Here is an 18060-nt window from a genome sequence, read left to right as displayed (position 1 = left end):
TAAATCCTAAATAGAGCAAGTTTAGATTATACGCACCATAAATAAATCAGTTGGTTCAGATTAGTTGCCCATTTGGACTTGCCATCGATATTATCAGTATATTATGTTACGATTTCTAACAAATGTTTATAGGTACTTGTTAGAATTTATGTTCGTGTGGACTTGCCATTGATATTATTGGTATATTTTGTTACGATATTTTTAATGAATGTTCATGGATACTTGTTAGAATTTATGTATTCATATTTTTTGGCTTACTCATTAAAATTCGAAGGAAAAAAAATCTTATAAACAATTAGTTAGATTTGTTGGTTCTAATCGTTCTAAGTTATAATTGTATGATTTAAAATAAGAAATTAAATTTGTTAAACTTATTTGCCACGTCATATTATTCATACAAGATCAGAAATTTATTATTTAACTCATAATTTTATAATTCTATTTAGATAATAAAGCCCCTATAAAAGACATTAACAATTGTTTTGATAATTAAAATTAATTAATTAATAAGAACTCATACAATATCTATAGAAGAAATTTGAATTTAACAAATACATTATCCCTATCTTATAAAACGTTTAGCAAAACTCTTATAATGCATGAACATCTATATTTCTAAAAATGTTCTTTTACATATTTGTCCCTATTTGATTTCAAAAGGCTTAGAATTGTTTCTTAAATCCCCTTACTTGATTAATTATTTGTCAAAAAAAAAAAAGGTTGAATTTATTTCAATATTTAAGGCAATATTTTTCTCTCTCTCCATTTCTTTTTGTTATTCCTATTAAAATATTTGTTTTTCAATATCAAAATATTTGTTTTTGTTTTTCCTAAATTAAACATGTTTTTACCATGTATTTTTATTATGTTGATCACTGCACCCTTGCGCAATTAAATCACATCTCTATATTAGCATAATTACGTTATCTATATATTTTCTTAATTTTTTGAAGGTGAATTATGAACTACTCGTGTTCGGAACTATATAACCATCAAGTATAATTTATTTATTTTTATTTTTTTTATTGTGCAAAAGAGGGGCAACTCCCAAAGAAAAACAATTTTTGTAAAAATTATTATGTTGCAAAAGAGGGCAACTCAAGAAAAACAAAGGTAATGGTAAATAAAATGGGACATATCTACCTCTACAACATCATCATGGAGAATGCAACGAACTACAAAGAATGTGTATCATTCCTTTATTCAAATTATAATTATTGCATTATTTTACAATGTAAATTTATCTTATACAACAACATGAGTCACAAAGGCAATGTGAATGTGGAGCTTGTGCCCCCCCTCCCCTCCACAGCTTGCGATACACTCTCCGATACACTCTCCATCTGAACATCTTAGATCTGGTGTGCAACGCCCACCTACTCCAAGTACTCCAATTTCGTGAGGTAACCTTGAGCTCGAAGCATTAATTACTGCTCTCATGATAAAAAAAAAATTAAAATAAATAAATATAAATTTATAATCCATGATAAAATTTGCACTATGTAAGGGTATGTGTGTGCTTTGGCATGCAATATGTTTCATGTGTACGTGTACAGTAGTATCATTTAAAAATGTAAATTGATTGTAAATGTAAACTTAATTAAAAAAATAAATTATTGACAGACAATACTAATTTGGATACAAAAATAACCTCTAGCACTTACCACAAGATAAAATAACTAATAGAACCAATATGAGAGTCATAAATGATGTTTTCGAGCATTTGTTAAACAAGAGTATGTAGTATAGTTTCTTATTATAAAGTAGGAAGATGGAGAATTTATGGAGATGTGATGAAGTTTTGGCTCTTTATATACTGTAAACTAGTTTTGTGTCCGGACGATGCTCAGAATATAAAAATTTAGGATAAACTTTTTGGCTATGTTAAATACAATCATATAATCCTTTTTGATATGCATGATATAGTGTACTTTTTGTAGTTTTATTTGTAATAGATATCTATGTTATTATTAACTTAAAATTACGTTTATTCAATTAATATTATATTTACATATTAAAACGCATTTAACTAATTCTCTATTATTTTTTTGAATAAATTAAATACTATCTCCGTTCCTGAAAGTTCGACTCACTTACTATTCATGTGGTCAAAACTTTGACCACATTTTATGATTTATACAATCAAAATAAATTAACAAATTTGATCTTATTAGATTCCCCTAATGATAAATTCTTCAAATATCAACTTTTTAAATTTTTACTTATACATAGCCGAAGTTATTAATGGTCAAAGATATTCATTGGAGACCGTGCAAATGCAAAGTGAGTCGAACTTTCAGGAACGAAGGGAGTATATTACAAATGGATTTTATTTTAAAGAATTTTTTAAAACAAATTTTATGATGGAAATAGAATCGAGTTATAAGATCTTTATAAAAAGTTATGATTAATTTTTTTTATATGAAATATTATATGTATATCGATAATAAAACTCTATACAATATTTTTATCTTACAAAAATTTATGTAAAATCTGTTTACTTAGCATCATATGTGTCACAATAATACTTATTTATCGCTTATGTAGCGCGACACTTGGCGAAAAACTGGAACACCAAGTGTCACTTTCTCGTGGTCTCGCAACGAGATCGACTTTATTTATTAGTGATATGATTGTTCTTATATTATCTGTACATGTAAATCTCTATAATTTAGTCCCTAGAAATTTAAATCTCTTTATGATTTACTCCCTAATTTAATATATGTAATTCTCTTTATAATTCATTCCCTAATTTATGAAATATCCTTTTGGATATTCACATATTCAAGATCATCATTTGTAATAACCTTTTGGACCTTCACAAATTCAAGACCATCTGTATTATCCTTTTAGACCTTAACAAATTCAAGATCATCATCTGTATTATCCTTTTGGCCTAGACCTCCACAAAGTCAATATCATCATCTGTAATATCCTTTTAGACCTTCACAATTTTGAAACAATCCTATGTAATATCCTTTTGGACCTTCACATTTTTAAGATCCTCATCTATAATATCCTTTTGGACCTTCATAAATTCAGGATCATCATCTATAATATCCTTTTGGATCTTCACATTATTCAAGATCATCATTATTTTCACAATTATAATATCTTTCCCATTTAATAAATAGATTTTTTGGACTAAAAAAAAATACCACTTACTTTATTAGTTTATCTCTAATCACAATTTACCAAATTGAAAATTAATTACGAATTAGATTATTTAAGTTATAAAACAAGCGATGATCCTTGAGTACTTCCTCCATATTTAATTACTTGTTTCACTTACTTTTTGCGACTGTATCTTATTAATTACTTGCTCCATATTTTTTTTCCTGAAAACTTTTAACAATATTTTACTAATTTTCTTCCCCTCATATCATATTTTAATATTTTAAACTTTATTCATTGAACTTTCTAACTTACCCTTAAATTTTTCACCGGCCTTTTAGTTTATTCTATTTTCTCTCTCTAACTTTTGTCTATAATTTTTTTTTTTTTTTTTTGACGGAAATGAGCAAAATTATTAAGTAGAAGAAAGGCTAAAATCAGCCATGACAACCTCATGTATCTCACTAGGATATTCTTCCAACCAAACTCTAAGAGAATTAAAATTACAACTAAGCTTGGCTAAGCTATGGGCAACCCGATTACCATCTCTCTTCACAAAAGCATAAGTACAAGCATGGCAGGAGCTAGCAAGCACGAGGATATCTTTGATGATTAAGCCAAAAGCTGTCGGTTCCACCCTACGCTTTTGCAAGCTGTGATACAACTCGATATTATCAGTCTCTGAGCATACCTTCATAAAGCCCGACTCTATAGAGATCACTAAAGCGTGTCTCAATGCCATAGCCTCGGCTATGTCTACAGCAAACTTGCCTTCAACCTGCAAGCATGTAGCAGCCACAACGTCCCCCACATCATCACGCATCACAGCCCCAATCCACCATATTTTAAGTGAAATGTAGCGTCAGAATTTACCTTGATTATACCAGATGGAGGAGCCTTCCAACGACATTCCAGAATTTCAGAAGTGGAATGGCTGCCATCTTGCTCTTTGGCATTCTTGAATTCACCTACAATGCTTACAACCTTATGAATAACATCAACCACTCATTCCTACGTAATCATATTCCCCTCACCATACTCCAAAAGATATTCCACCAGGAGGGGTCTTTAAGAGCCACACGCACCTCACCACACCACTCCGCAAAGCTGCTCCCATGAAACTTTTCTACTTCCAATCTCAAGGGAGAGAGATACCCACATCATATTTGCCTCTCCATAGAACACCATCATGTGCAGGATTGACTCTTGCGAGTCTCAACACATAGGGCATGTAGGATCAACAGCCATACCCCTGCTAATCAGTGTAGCACGAGCAGCAACAGACCCCCTAATAGCATGCCAAAAAAAATTTATTATATTTGTGGGGATCTCAGCATTCCATATACAATTCCACTCAAAATCTGTTGGAAGCATGGTGGACACACAAATATATTTCAGACAGTAATATAGAGAGGAAAACAAATGCACTAACAATAACTCTTATATGTCTTACAAAATGCGAGTCTTACTTTTCTACTTTTTTCTTCTTAGTACAAAATGAATTACATATTGCGTTTATATAATATTGGTGTATGCTAATAAATGAATGTTACTCCTAATAATTCTCTCGTTCTCACATTTTAATAGCTTTGCTTGTTTTTCTCATTTCCATGAATATATTGATGTCAAGTTTATTTATCTATTTTTAACACTCCCCCTTAAACTTGACTTTCTCACAATACCAATTGCTTCTGCATCCTATTAAAATCTTCAAACTTCAATGGCTTCGTAAAAGATATCTGCAATTTGATCCAAAGAATTTACTAACTTCAATTCAATTTCTTTCTGATCGATGCACTGCCATATAAAATGGAATCTTGTATCAATATGTTTACTTCAGTCATGAAAGACAGGATTTTTCGCCAAAGCAAGAGCTGACTTGTTATCAGTCATAATCTCAGTGGGTTCCTTTTGTGGCAGTTGGAGTTCCTTCAATAATCTCCTTATCCATATTGAATGGCATGCACACGAAGTAGCAACTATGTATTCTGATTCACATGTAGATAGTGTAACAATTGGTTGTTTCTTTGAACTCCATGAAACAACATTGTTTTCGAGTAAAAACACAAAGCATGTTGTACTTTTACGATCATCAATATCTCCAACAAAATCACTATCACAATATCCCCAAAGCTTGAAATCATGTGAAGTAGAGTATAACAACCCATGATCTAATGTGCCTTTCAAATAGCGGAAAATTCTCTTTGCAGTATTCAGATGAAGAGTAGATGGATTCTCCATAAAGCGACTTACTAGTCCAACAACAAATAATATGTCTGGTCTAGTACAAGTTAAGTATCTTAAACTTCCTACTAGACTCTTAAATAAGGTTGGATTTACCTTTTGTCCATACGGATCATTCTTCGACAATTTCACTCCACATTCCATTGGAGTGCTCACTGGATTAACATTCAACATATTGAATTTCTTCAATACTCCTTTTGTATAAGCTTCCTGTGAGATAAAAATTCCTTCATCACTCTGAGTTACTTCAATTCCTAGATAATAGGACATGAGTCCCATATCCGTCATCTCAAAATTCGCATGCCATTCTTTTCGTAAAATCTTCAAACATTTCAATACTACTTCTTGTGAATATAAGATCATCCACATATATGCAAACATAGAAAACATCATTGTTTTTCTTTTTGACATAGAGTGCATACTCATAAATGCACCTTCAAAATCCATTTTCTTGTAAATATCTATCGAGCTGACTATTCCATGCTCAAGGAGCTTGCTTCAACCCATATAAAGCCTTTTTCAATCTATGTACTTTATTCTCTTGTCTCTTGACAGCATAACCTTCTGATTGTTCAATGTACACTTCTTCTTCTAGAAATCCATTTAGAAAAGCATATTTTACGTCCATTTGATGAATCTTCCACTGAAATTGCGCTGCTATTGAAATTAGCAACCTCACTGTCTCTAGTCGGGCAACTGGGGCAAATACCTCTTCATAGTCTATTCCCTGCTTTTGCTTGTAACCTTTAGCAACCAGTCTTGCTTTGTATCTTTCAACATCACCATTAGCATTCCTCTTGATTTTGAATACCCATTTGAATCCTATCGCCTTTTTTCCTTTTGGGAGTGGTGTCAATTCCCATGTTTCATTCTTTTGAATGGCTTGTATTTCTTCATTCATGGCATGAATCCATTCCTTTTGTTTCGTTGCTTCATTAAAGTCATTGGTTCAATATCACTGAATAAGCAAAATAAAGAAGTATTATCTTCTAACCTTTTTGTCATTCATAAAAATCGGAAAGACTTTTATATTTCTTTGGTCCTTCACTTGAATCAGTTGAATCTCCATTTAAATGTAATGAAGGTGATAACATTTGAGGAGATGATGGTGGAGTAGTGGGAGCAGAAACATGTTGTGTTGAATTTTCTTCTTCAAAATAAGGAAGAAAGTTGTAAGATTCTTCCTCTTCTATGCTCCAATCCCATGTCGCCTCTTCATCAAACTCTACGTATCGGCTAATTACTGAATTGTTGGTGTTTGGATTAAACAGCTTATAACCCTTAGACTTTTCATCATATCCAATGAAAAGAAGTTTTTTACTCCGATCACCAAGTTTAGATCTCAATTGCTTGGGAACTTGTGCATAAGCAATGGAACCAAATACTCGAAGATGTGATACACTTGGCTTCCATCCACTCCAAGCCTCCTGAGGTGTCACATTCTTTAAACTCTTTGTTGGTGAACGATTTAACAAATAAACTGCACATGCAACTGTTTCTACACAAAATTCTTTTGGGATATTCTTATTTTTCAACATGGATCTTGCCATGTTGAGAATGGTTCTATTCTTCCTTCCAGCAACCCCATATTTGTGGTGTTCTAGGAATAGTAAGCAGCTAGAAAATTCTTTGGTCTTCACAATATTTGTTGAATTCATTAGATGTGAATTCACCACCTATATCAGTCCTTAAGGCTTTTATTTAATAACCACTTTCTTACTCTACTAATGCCGTGAACTTATTGAAAGTTTCAAAAGCTTCAGATTTGTTTTCTAAGAAATAAGCCCATGTCTTCTTGCTATAATCATCAATGAAAAGCATAAAATATGAACTGTTACCGAGTGATGGGGGTTTGATAGGTTTCAAAATCTGGAATGCACTAACTCAAGTGGCTATTGAGCTCTTGAACTAGTTTATTTTGGAAAGGGCTTCCTTGAATGTTTGCCAAGCAAACATGCTTCACAAAGTTGATTCGGATGATCAACATGGGGTAATCCTTGTACCATTTTCTTGTGACCTAGTTCCTTTAGTCCTTCAAAAGTAAGGTGACCAAATCTCATATGCCACTTCCAAGATGGATCTTCAATACACGTCTTCAAACACATAGGTTTAATTGTTTGTAATAAGTTTATCAAGAACATTCTATTCTTTGTCATAGAGACTATGGCTATAAGCTTAGAGTATCTATCACGTAGCCATAACTTTTGTCCCTCCATGATTATTTTACATCCATTGACCTTCAAGAGTTGACCCACACTTGAGATATTACTTCTTAAGTTAGGAATATAATAGACATCTGGAATTAATTTGTGACTAGAATCCTTTAATTCAATCATTGTTATACCTTTTCCTTCAATCTTTACTTTCGAGCCATCGCCAAAAGTAACGTTCCCTGTCACAGCCGTGTCAAGATCAACAAATTTGTTTTTGTCTCCTGTCATATGATTACTTGCTCCATTGTCAAGATACCATGTGCAATTGTCATCTCTCTTGTCTTCAATTTTGAGAGCTAACAGCATAGTTGAATCTTTTGCATCTTCTTTATCTTCAATAAGATTTGTATCTTCCTGCATCTTTTGTGAATAACATTCCCACCATATTTATCACAATTGTAACATTGAATATTAGTAATGTTATTATTTCTTTGAAACTGGTTCGTTCCTCTACCTCTTCCTCGACCTTGACCAACCGACAATTGCTCTGGGGCAGCCACAGGGGCTTGGGCAGAAGCCTCCCCTTCGGGAAAGAGGACTCTAGATTTGGATTTTCCGACGTCAGATGTGAGGTGCAAGTGGTGATGATCACCCTGGGGTATGCTCTGGTAGAAGTTTCACCTCTATAAAAATTATTGGTGTTTTGGTCTTCTCTTCCTCTTCCTTCGCCACGCCCATTTCCACGTCCACGTCCTCGTGAACCGCCTCTACCACGTGATTGAAATCTTTGCTTATCTCGTGTATCTCCTTTATTATTAAAAGAGATTTTAGCTTGCAACACTTGTTGCTCATCTTCCTTTATACCTTTTTTAACTATTCTTTGTTCATAGGCTCTAAGAGACCCATTTAATTCGTCAACCGTCATGGTATCCAAGTCCTTATTGGCCTCTTCGATAGCAACCACTACATGGTTGAAATCTGAATTAAGAGAACATAGTATTTTTTTCAACTACACGAGAGTCAGGCATTGACTCACCAAGCCTCTTCATTTGATTCACAACGTATAAAACTCTTTAAAAATAATCTGAGATGGATTAATTATCAGACATCTCAAGGTGTTCAAACTCTCCTCTTAGAGTTTGAAGACGAACCTTCTTTACTCTACTTACTCCTTCAAACGAATTTTGAAGAGTATCCCATGCTTGTTTGGAGTTGGTTGCATTAGCAACTTTCTCAAACATATCATCATCCAATCCTTGATGGATGACCTTAAGTGCATTTTAATCCTTTTTCCTCTCGGTTTCCAAAGCTTGTTTATCTGCCTCATTTAATTTTGAGTCATCTTCTGGTTGTATAAAACCTTTCTCAACAATCTCCCAAAGTCCTTGTGCGCTAAGAATAATTTTCATTTGTAGAGACAACTTATCATAATTTTCTTTTGTGAGTTTGGGGTATTGAAAAGCTACGACATTATTTTTTGTTGCCATGTCTTATATATAACGTGGCTCTGGTACCACTTTGTTGGAAGCGTGGTGGACACACAAATATATTTCAGATAGTAATATAGAGAGGAAAACAAATGCACTAAACAATAACTCTTATATCTCTTACAAAATGTGTTTCTTACTTTTCTACTTCTTTCTTCTTAGTACAAAATGAATTACATATTGCGTTTATATAATATTGTTTTATGCTAATAAATGAATGTTACTCCTAATACTTCTCTCATTCTCACATTTTAATAGCTTTGCTTGTTTTTCTCATTTCCATGAATATATTTATGTCAAGTTTATTTATCTATTTTTAACAAAATCAATCCTAGCCATAGAGGTAGTGGCTTTCTCACGAACATTCTCCATACTAAGCATGTTGTAAGCGCTTTTTACAAAGAATGTGCCATCCTTTGACCAGTGCCAAGTCTAGGAATTTGAACTATCAAAAAGAGGAATGGGGATATTGCAGATTTCACGCAATTCCAGAGGTGAGAAAATGGAACTCAGAGTATGTAAATTCCACTTTCTGCTATCCATCAAATCACACACAGTTGCACACACAAAAGCGAGGGAGACTAGGAACCCAAGGGTCCTTCCAAATGTCAATAGATGCACCATTCCCAACAATCTTCCTTATGCCCTTAAAACATCACGCGCCCCTAAGATCGATCTCCATGTGTAGCTCGAGTCAGAGGCAATTTTTGCATCCATGAAAGAGGTGTTTGGGAAATATTTGCCTTTAAGAACTTTAGCCATTAAAGAGTCCTTGGTGAGAATACGCCACGCTTGCTCAGCCAAGAGATCCCTATTGAAGCTTTTCATATTGCGGAAGCCGAGACCACCTTGCTTCTTTGGAATGTAGAGCTTTTCCCAAGCCACCCAATTCTTCTTTCTCTCATCCCCTTTTTGACCCCAAAAGAAATTACGGCACAATTTCTCAACCTCATTTAGAATACTCGTCGGAATGGAGAAACATTGCATAGCATAAGTCGAAATTGCTTGGGCTATTGATTTAATCAAAACATCCTTCCATGCTTAAGATAAGTATTTTTCTTTCCAACCCTTCACTTTTTTTCAGATTCGATCTTGAATATTTTCAGATTCGATCCCGAATGTTTTTTAGAGCTACCAATGTAGATTGGTTGGCCTAAACATTTGTCATGTCCTTGACAACCTTAAAAGATAACTTCATCTAACAAATATTTGTCTGTAATTGTACTTTTTACTTTTATTTTTTATTTTAATGTACATCATCCACTTTCTCTTTCCATTTCTTAAATACCGTGAAAAAACACAAACATAAACTATAAACTGGGACAAAGGAAGTAGTAGTTAGAGGTTAGCTGTTAAAATAGTGGGTAAAAGTTAGTTGTCAAAGCAAGTAACAATTATTAGTATAAATGTTTGGCAAATTTAGCGTGTGAACCCTAAAATACGTACATATTATTTAAGAAAATTACCAAATTTTGTCAAAAGAACTTTCTATTCTAGAGTAAAAAATTCAAAAGTTTTTCACCATTTTTCTGTTAAAAATGGGTTATCTAACAAAAGGATCCACAAGAGTCAACTACAACATTCTGAATGACTCAAATGTTAGTTCATAAATTGTTGAATAAGGTAGACTTTAATTAACTTATTGTAAGATGAATTAAGGGCATGTTCTGTTCACCTTCTTTTCACTTATGTCAGGTGTAAAAAATTTCAGATAAGTTCAATTCAAAGTGTTAACTAACTACAAATTACAACTAAAATAAGTTTTCATAAGTTCTAATAAATTTAGATAAGTTCAAGTATGTCTAGATAATTTCAAATAAGATAAATTACGCTAAGTTCAAATAAGATAAAACACATTTAGATAAGTGACAATCAGGTATGACGATAAATAACACCATCTTTATGTTGGATCAAAGTGAAGAATGCTTATGGATTACTAATTAAGGCTTAAACACATAAAACAACTAGCTTGACCCAATATAAAATGAACCAAGCATGCTAAACTTAAGCCCGATCAGTAATTAGGCCTAATCCCGAGATTAAACCTAATTTTGACGGACTTAGAGGTGCATAGGTTAAATCTAAGGCTGCCACAGGAAAAACCGCGCACAATTCAAGTTGTCGCACAGGCCTAAGATTAAGAATTTCATAAATATACTGAATTGATCTTACCATATAGCCACGTGCAAGACAATAGGTTGCGCCACCCATTGCAGCGCAGCTTAATCACTTGCGCGCAGCAGCCTCGCGCGACCTTTCGAGATACGCGCGCCACCTATCGCAACAGAATGTTCAAAACCCTAAACTCATTCATTCCCTATAAATAGAGGTTCAATATGAAGCTTTGAACACACATAAATTAACCCGAAAGTCAGCAGAAACTTTGTGAACTTATGCACTTATCATCCCCCTTGTCCTAAACACTCACCCTTTTTATTATTTGTTCTTACGATGGAGGTTCCCGAACAAGAAGGAGTCCATAAGTGTTCTAAACAAAGATCTAACAAGGAAAAGTGGTAAATTCCCGAGCACTTAGATAAATCACCTTTTCCTTTCTTGTTTTGATAACCTTTAATCAACTAATTAGTGTTGTTTGATCACTTTAAACAAACTTTTAATTAATCAATTTCACATAGTATTTTGCGTTAACAAGACTAGAATTGAAATAATTAATTGATTGTTTTATCATTTAAGCCAAGGCGAATCTTGTTTATTTTTGTTCTTTTCACGAATTCGAATTACAAAGAATAATGACATTCGTTGCAACATAATCTTTATGTGATCAATGTTTGTAAATAAAATCAACTAACTTAGTTTTAGTTGGTGATGAAATTGTGAAAAAGGAAGAACTAGTAGAGGCCGCGCTTGGGCTAGAATAGTAATTCCTCCCTAAAAGGAACGTTATTTTAGTACCCTCGCTCCCGAACTCATTTCTGGTACAAGTAGACCAATTTAGGCATGGGTAAACTTATGATTCATGCTAAATATCCCTTGAACCCTACTTGGGAGAAAGGCATGAATGAGGTTTATGAGTTTTCCTAAAGTTCATTGGCGACTCCTTATTACTTTCTTACAAAAAAGCGTAATGATAGAATCAACTCTAATTCAAGGTTCCACAAACAGTTAGGAATTCAAATCCTAACACACCTTAAAAAGTGTAAAGTCCTAGGCTTTTAAAGGGTCATGGGCATAGAGGAGAAGGATCCCCTACGACGGGCACACCCTCCTCACAGTGGCAACTCCTCTGGGGACTTAGAGGTTACAAGATTAGCTTTTGGTTATGGTTCAAGGTTTCCAACTTAGGTTACCTATGAGTTGTAACGAAGGGTAACTTGGATAATCTCTAGTTAGAGAGTGAGACTTGAACGCACAATATCTTCCTTTTTCACAAAAGTAAAAACCAAATAAGCAACATTGCATCATGCATAATCATAGCACACTTTAACCATTGGGGATTGACTCATTGACTAGGGGTCGCCAACACTAGGCTTCTATCCCGAAATCAATAACAATCATCCCACCCATATCGCCAACAAAATGTTGGGAGAATCACGACATGGGTTAACACGTTGAGTGATTGATTCGTGCATCGTTCTTATGATATGGTAACTTTGGACACCCAAGCCTTGACCATAGAATGGCATTGTATGCTTTGATGGTTCCTTTTATGTGCTTATGTGACTACATGAATATGTGCTTATATGCTCTGCGTCTAATCTAATTAATTCCAACTTGTTATCTAGAGATAGTAAAAAATTCGGAAAAAAAATGTGGTTCGACAACAAAAAAAAAAAAAAAAAAAAAAAAAAAAAAAAAAAGAGCAAGGTCAGAGTTGCGCGCGGCTCTTCCGCGAAACTCTGGCTCTTGCGCGCGCCCACTGTTCAATGTTAATTTTGACTCATTACGAGCAATGTTATACGGAGAGAACGATATTACCGCTTCAAGGTTAATCGTTAAGTAGGTGCTAATAATATCTCTTTAGCTAACAAGGTTGTCTAACTTAGTTGCTTTTACTTTGTTCGTCTTTTCTTTTTAAAAAAAATCCAAAAACATGTTTTTTATCGTTCTTTTATTTTTGCGTTTTGAAAAAATAAAATAAAATAAAATAAAATTACGCATGTGGCAGGCACTACTCTCGAAGTTGCACTCTCCACCTTAGTGCAAGACGGAAAATTGTGCGCGATACTGTTTTCGATTATGATGATTCATTTACGTACTTTTTAATCAAACTAATGACATAACTTCTTATAAGGTTCGTCATTAGAAGTTCGCATCCATTAATTGGACGTCATCAATATTCCCATTCTTAAACGTGCCTATTTTCGTGGTCGTCATCTTTTAGTTGTAATTAATCAACCTTGATTGAAGAGTATAATTTATTTACCTCTTCTATGGTTTAAAAAGAAAATCCTGAGAACCTTACTTGGGACGATTGCCTCACAAAAAAAAAAAAAAAAAGAAAAAAAAAAAGAGAGAGAAACAGAGCGAAAAAAAAAATCAAGGAATCGTTCTTAAAAAAAAAAAGTATGATAGAAAAAAAAAACTCAAAAAAAAGGAGAGAATAATGAATGATAAATCCGAGAAAATGATTTAATTATTTCTTGGGTTTTACGTTTAGAGGCAACCATTCTATTTAAACTTATAGCAATTATCCTTTAAAGATGAGCAATATGAGAATCTTAAAAAAAATTTAAAAAATAAAAAATAAAGATCTCTATCGTAATCTAAATGATCAACAAATACCAAACTCTAGTATATTGATCATTTAAAGGAGCGTATTCAGGTTGATTAATACTTCTAAAAATTTGATGAACACATCAATCCAACTTTCCCTTTCTTTCTCTTCTACCTTTTTTCGAAAACAGTTCACTTAAAGTAAAATCCTTAGATGATTACCTTGTTGAAGTCAATATAAATCATGACATTTCATTAATGATTGTTCGTGAATTTATTGACATTTTTCATTAGCATACTTTCTTAAAGTGAATTCATAATAGAAGGATAAGAAAAACAAACATTTTTGACTTTCGTTCATTGTTTGACTGCTTGGAAGAAAAAACTTTAAGTGAACGCGCTCAATTTCTTGTGATACACATTACTAGATCATATTTCACATTCGCATCTTAATCCAATCATGGGTGACAAAGCAGCATTGGAGAAACTTAGAGAGGAACTCCAAAACCTAAAGGCCCTACGAGAAGAAGAAGCCCAAATGAAGGCTCATAGAAAAGAAGAAAAGGCTAAAATAAAAGCAAAGAAAGAAAAAGAAAAAATTCTGCAAGAAAAAGCAAGAGCCGAAAGTATAGAGGCCTTGGAGAAACTTTTCCTTCGAGCTAGCTCAGGGACTAAGCTATTCAATTATGAGCTTGCACCACAACATAGTGGCAAGACTCTCCCAGAAAAGTTCTTGACTACGGATTTACCAACCTTTAAGGTTACGGACAATCCTAGGACTCACTTAATGAGCTTTCTTGGAATTATGGCATTGAAATGGGTTGAGCATAGCTTATATGCATGTACTTTTCCTCTTTCATTGGACCCAACTGCTAGATCATGATTTTATAACCTCGATGCAAAACAAACTTCCACTTAGAGTGACGTTATAAAAGCATTTTTAGCCTAATATGGAGATAACATCAAGCTCACAGCTACCTTGCGCGATCTTGAATCACTCAAGCAAGGGGAAGAAGAAGGCTTCATTCACTTCATTTCCAGGTGGCGATCAAAGGTTGCTCTTCTTTCACAAAGACCTCCGAATCATGAACTTGTCCCAAAGTTCATAGACAATATGTCTCCACTATACAAGTGTCATTTACAATACCTTGGTTTAGACACATTTCATAAAGTTTATACTGTGGGAACATTAATTAAAAGGGACTTGATAAATGAAACCATGAATCATATAGATGGACTAGATTTTTAGAGAGGATCTCACCTACGTTGGAAATGGACAAAGCTCGAATTGAAGACGCAATCTCAAGAAGTTGTCAACAATTCAAGATTTAGCATTTTAGGTCTTGTTTTGTTTCTTTCCTTTTTGTTTTCTCTATGATAGACTAAGAGATTTATGCTGTCGAATCTACTTATTATGTACTCTCATTAATTAATGAATAAAAATTTATATTTTCAAGTACGTCTGTCTATCTGTCTTTTCAATCACTTTGTTGTTATTAGCTCAAATTAAATGAAATACACTTACAAACAGGAAATATAAAAAATAAAAATAAAAAGACATACGTACTCTACACTTTAAGAGTCTTGATGAGCTTTGGCTTACAAGATGCATCGAATGAAAAGAGGCCCATCTTTTGGCCCACTGAGAACTGTGAGAAGGGATATGATGATTACACCAACACAGGAGGCAACTTGAAACTCCATGAAGATGATCCCATGTTTTTAACCTTAGAAAAAATCCATCTTTTTGGCAGCCCTTTTGAGCCTCGTCAATTAAGTCTTACTTATTACATTATTCCAAACCTTGGGATGGGATAGTGCAAAGAGATAGAAATGAAAATTTGGGGGAACGAAATATAAGAGGGGGACACAAAGTTAGTCTAAACCTGAAAAGGAAAGATCCAATGCAAAAGAAAAAAAAAAGTTCTAAAACCGAAACCAAACATGCCAAAACAAGAGAGAGAAAAAAAAAGGAAAGGCAAGAGAAAAACACCTAATGTAGAAGTGGTCAAACAAACTAGGAAGATTTGACAATGTATGCCTTACTGCCAAGTCATCACGATGATTCAACTATTAAGTCAATAATCCTTGCTTTTCGAAAACGTGTCTACTTCTCTATCTTTATTATTCTTCTATGGGAAATTTGGATTCCACTTCTCTTTTATGCAAATCCATCTTTTTTGTTCTTTTCTTTTTTAGGGGGTAAGTCGGGATAATCCTTCCCATTGGCAACTAAAAAACTCTGAAAATGGTAAAAAAAATTCCTCTTTGCCTCAATGGGGGCTCAAAAAAGCCAGGACATCCCCACTTCTCTCTATTTACAAATTTGAACACGCTAATTATGTTACAAAATCAATGTCATGCAAAGCTTATTACGAACCATCTTAATAACTTGAAATGACAAAGGGGAGAACATTACTTCCGACTTAATCAAATAATTCATGATAAACGTATGCCAAATCCCACAAATTGGAAACACAAATCCTAGGGCTTCGAATATGAGAAACATCACTAGGCGAAAAATGGTAATCAGCACCGGTTCAAAATCCCCATTTAGCACCGGTTTTGAACCGATGCAGATTTGAGGGATGCCAAAAACCAGAAGATTTCGCACCGGTTCAAAACCGGTGCCAATTCTTAGATTCCGCACCGGTTCTTGCTGTGAACCGGTGCTAAAAAAAATGGCCCAAAAAATAAAAAATAAAACTTTTGGCACCAGTTCTGTTTCAAAACCGGTGCCAAATATGCCCTAAAAAAATTAAAATATATTTTTTTGCATTTTTTTCACTTAAATTGATATAGAAACACTAACATATATATAAAGTTACATATTTAACTTATATATAGAAAACTGTTGAAAATTGAAATGTCTAAGCACCAATAAATGTATACTCCATAACAAATGTAAAATTCTCTACACCCTGAAACAATAAAGCATATAACCTAGCTATTAACAACGTTCCCACTGTCATAAACATGAATTATAATATATCATCAAATAATTGATATTCCAGATCCTTAGCATACTCCAAGTCATAATCTTGTTCTTCATCAGGCATCGAATGCAGTCAGATGGAGCCTGTTAAATATTGCCATTTACCAATGGTGATTCATTTCCCATAAGAAGCTCCATGAAACCAGTGTGTTGTAATTCATCCTCACTTTGCTACTGTTTAGCGGCAGAAAGTAGCATTGGTTGCTTGTGGTGTCTCTCTTCTCCCTGGTGATGAGTTACGACAGAATGCTGGTCTGTTCCTATAAACTGTGAGGCCATCTCCTTTTGATTTCCCTACTCCTCGTTTATTTTTTGAACTTCATCTCCAATTGTCAGCCTATCTTCTGCAATATGCTTAATGTTAAGGCGTAGTTGCATCTTTGGTTAATAGGCTGTCAGTAATGGGGTGCAGTAAAACAAGACCAAAAAGAGAAAATATACAATTCAAGAGGCTCGAGGCACAGCTAACTCGAGATAACTTTTTGGAATAATAAACCTGACCATGTAATAGCAACAGGAAAGAGCAATAAAGAACTGCAAAGAATACCTCTGATAGCAAGATTTTTAGTTCTTTCATATTCTTTGGCCAATTTACTGAGCACTTCTAGGTCAAGTTCCATGCCCTGTTCCAAAAATTCAAGCTATTAAGACACAATCAGCAGCAAAATTGCTTTCACAGATCCAAATTAAAAAGGCTTAGAGTACATCAGACTTGCGTATTGTATCAACTAATAATTCACCAAACAATTTTGTGAGAATGTTCAAAAGATGGCAGAAAAAAGAAGAAAAGAAGAGAGAGAATTCCTCAGAGTAAGTAATTACATTCTTTAGTAAAAGCTATTCTGTAATCTAACAAGTTTGCATGGTAGAGCGGAAGTAGAAACAGAATTAGATTTTTTAAGATTATAGCCAAAAAAAGTTACTAATGACCTCAAGGTGGTTCGTACATGATTCAAAATAAACAACTTTAAGGATTAAGCCAATTACTACACCAACTAAGAAAATAGAAAACATAATTGAGTGAGAAAGAGGGGAAAGAGAAGAAGGCACACCAGAGGCCTAGACATATCTAGGTCTAAAATGTGTGTGTGTGTGTCAATGTGTGTGTTTTGATCAATATGCCTTGGCATCAAATTATATGATAATGATAGATTATAAAATCACTTCAACAAGCTCAACCCCAACATTCCCACAATTCAATATGTCACAAACATCAAAATATACAGAACACATACAAATTCCAAATTATCAACATCAATAAAGCAATAAAAATTCAACAAAATTACGAATTCTCCCCAAAAATACCCTCAACATACATCAGGAAGTGCAGCATCAAGGTAGGAAACATTGATCTCAACAGAAACACCGTTAGACGGAACTCCAACAGTGAAAA

General features: G+C 33.8%; 1 long non-coding RNA gene across 1 annotated transcript; it reads right to left on the bottom strand.

Annotated features, from left to right (window-relative positions):
• Positions 1-1096: 1096 nt before the first annotated feature.
• On the bottom strand, positions 1097-1826 carry LOC110722371. Its single transcript, XR_002511577.1, has 2 exons — positions 1665-1826; positions 1097-1430 (listed from the first exon to the last, which is right to left on the bottom strand). It is a non-coding gene; the product is annotated as an uncharacterized LOC110722371 (long non-coding RNA).
• Positions 1827-18060: the final 16234 nt, after the last annotated feature.

The sequence above is a fragment of the Chenopodium quinoa genome, unplaced genomic scaffold (assembly GCF_001683475.1).
Source record: "Chenopodium quinoa cultivar QQ74 unplaced genomic scaffold, ASM168347v1, whole genome shotgun sequence".
NCBI lineage: Eukaryota > Viridiplantae > Streptophyta > Magnoliopsida > Caryophyllales > Amaranthaceae > Chenopodium > Chenopodium quinoa.
The sequence above is the reverse complement of the archived record's forward strand: the minus strand, read 5'-3'. Positions and strand labels throughout refer to the sequence as shown.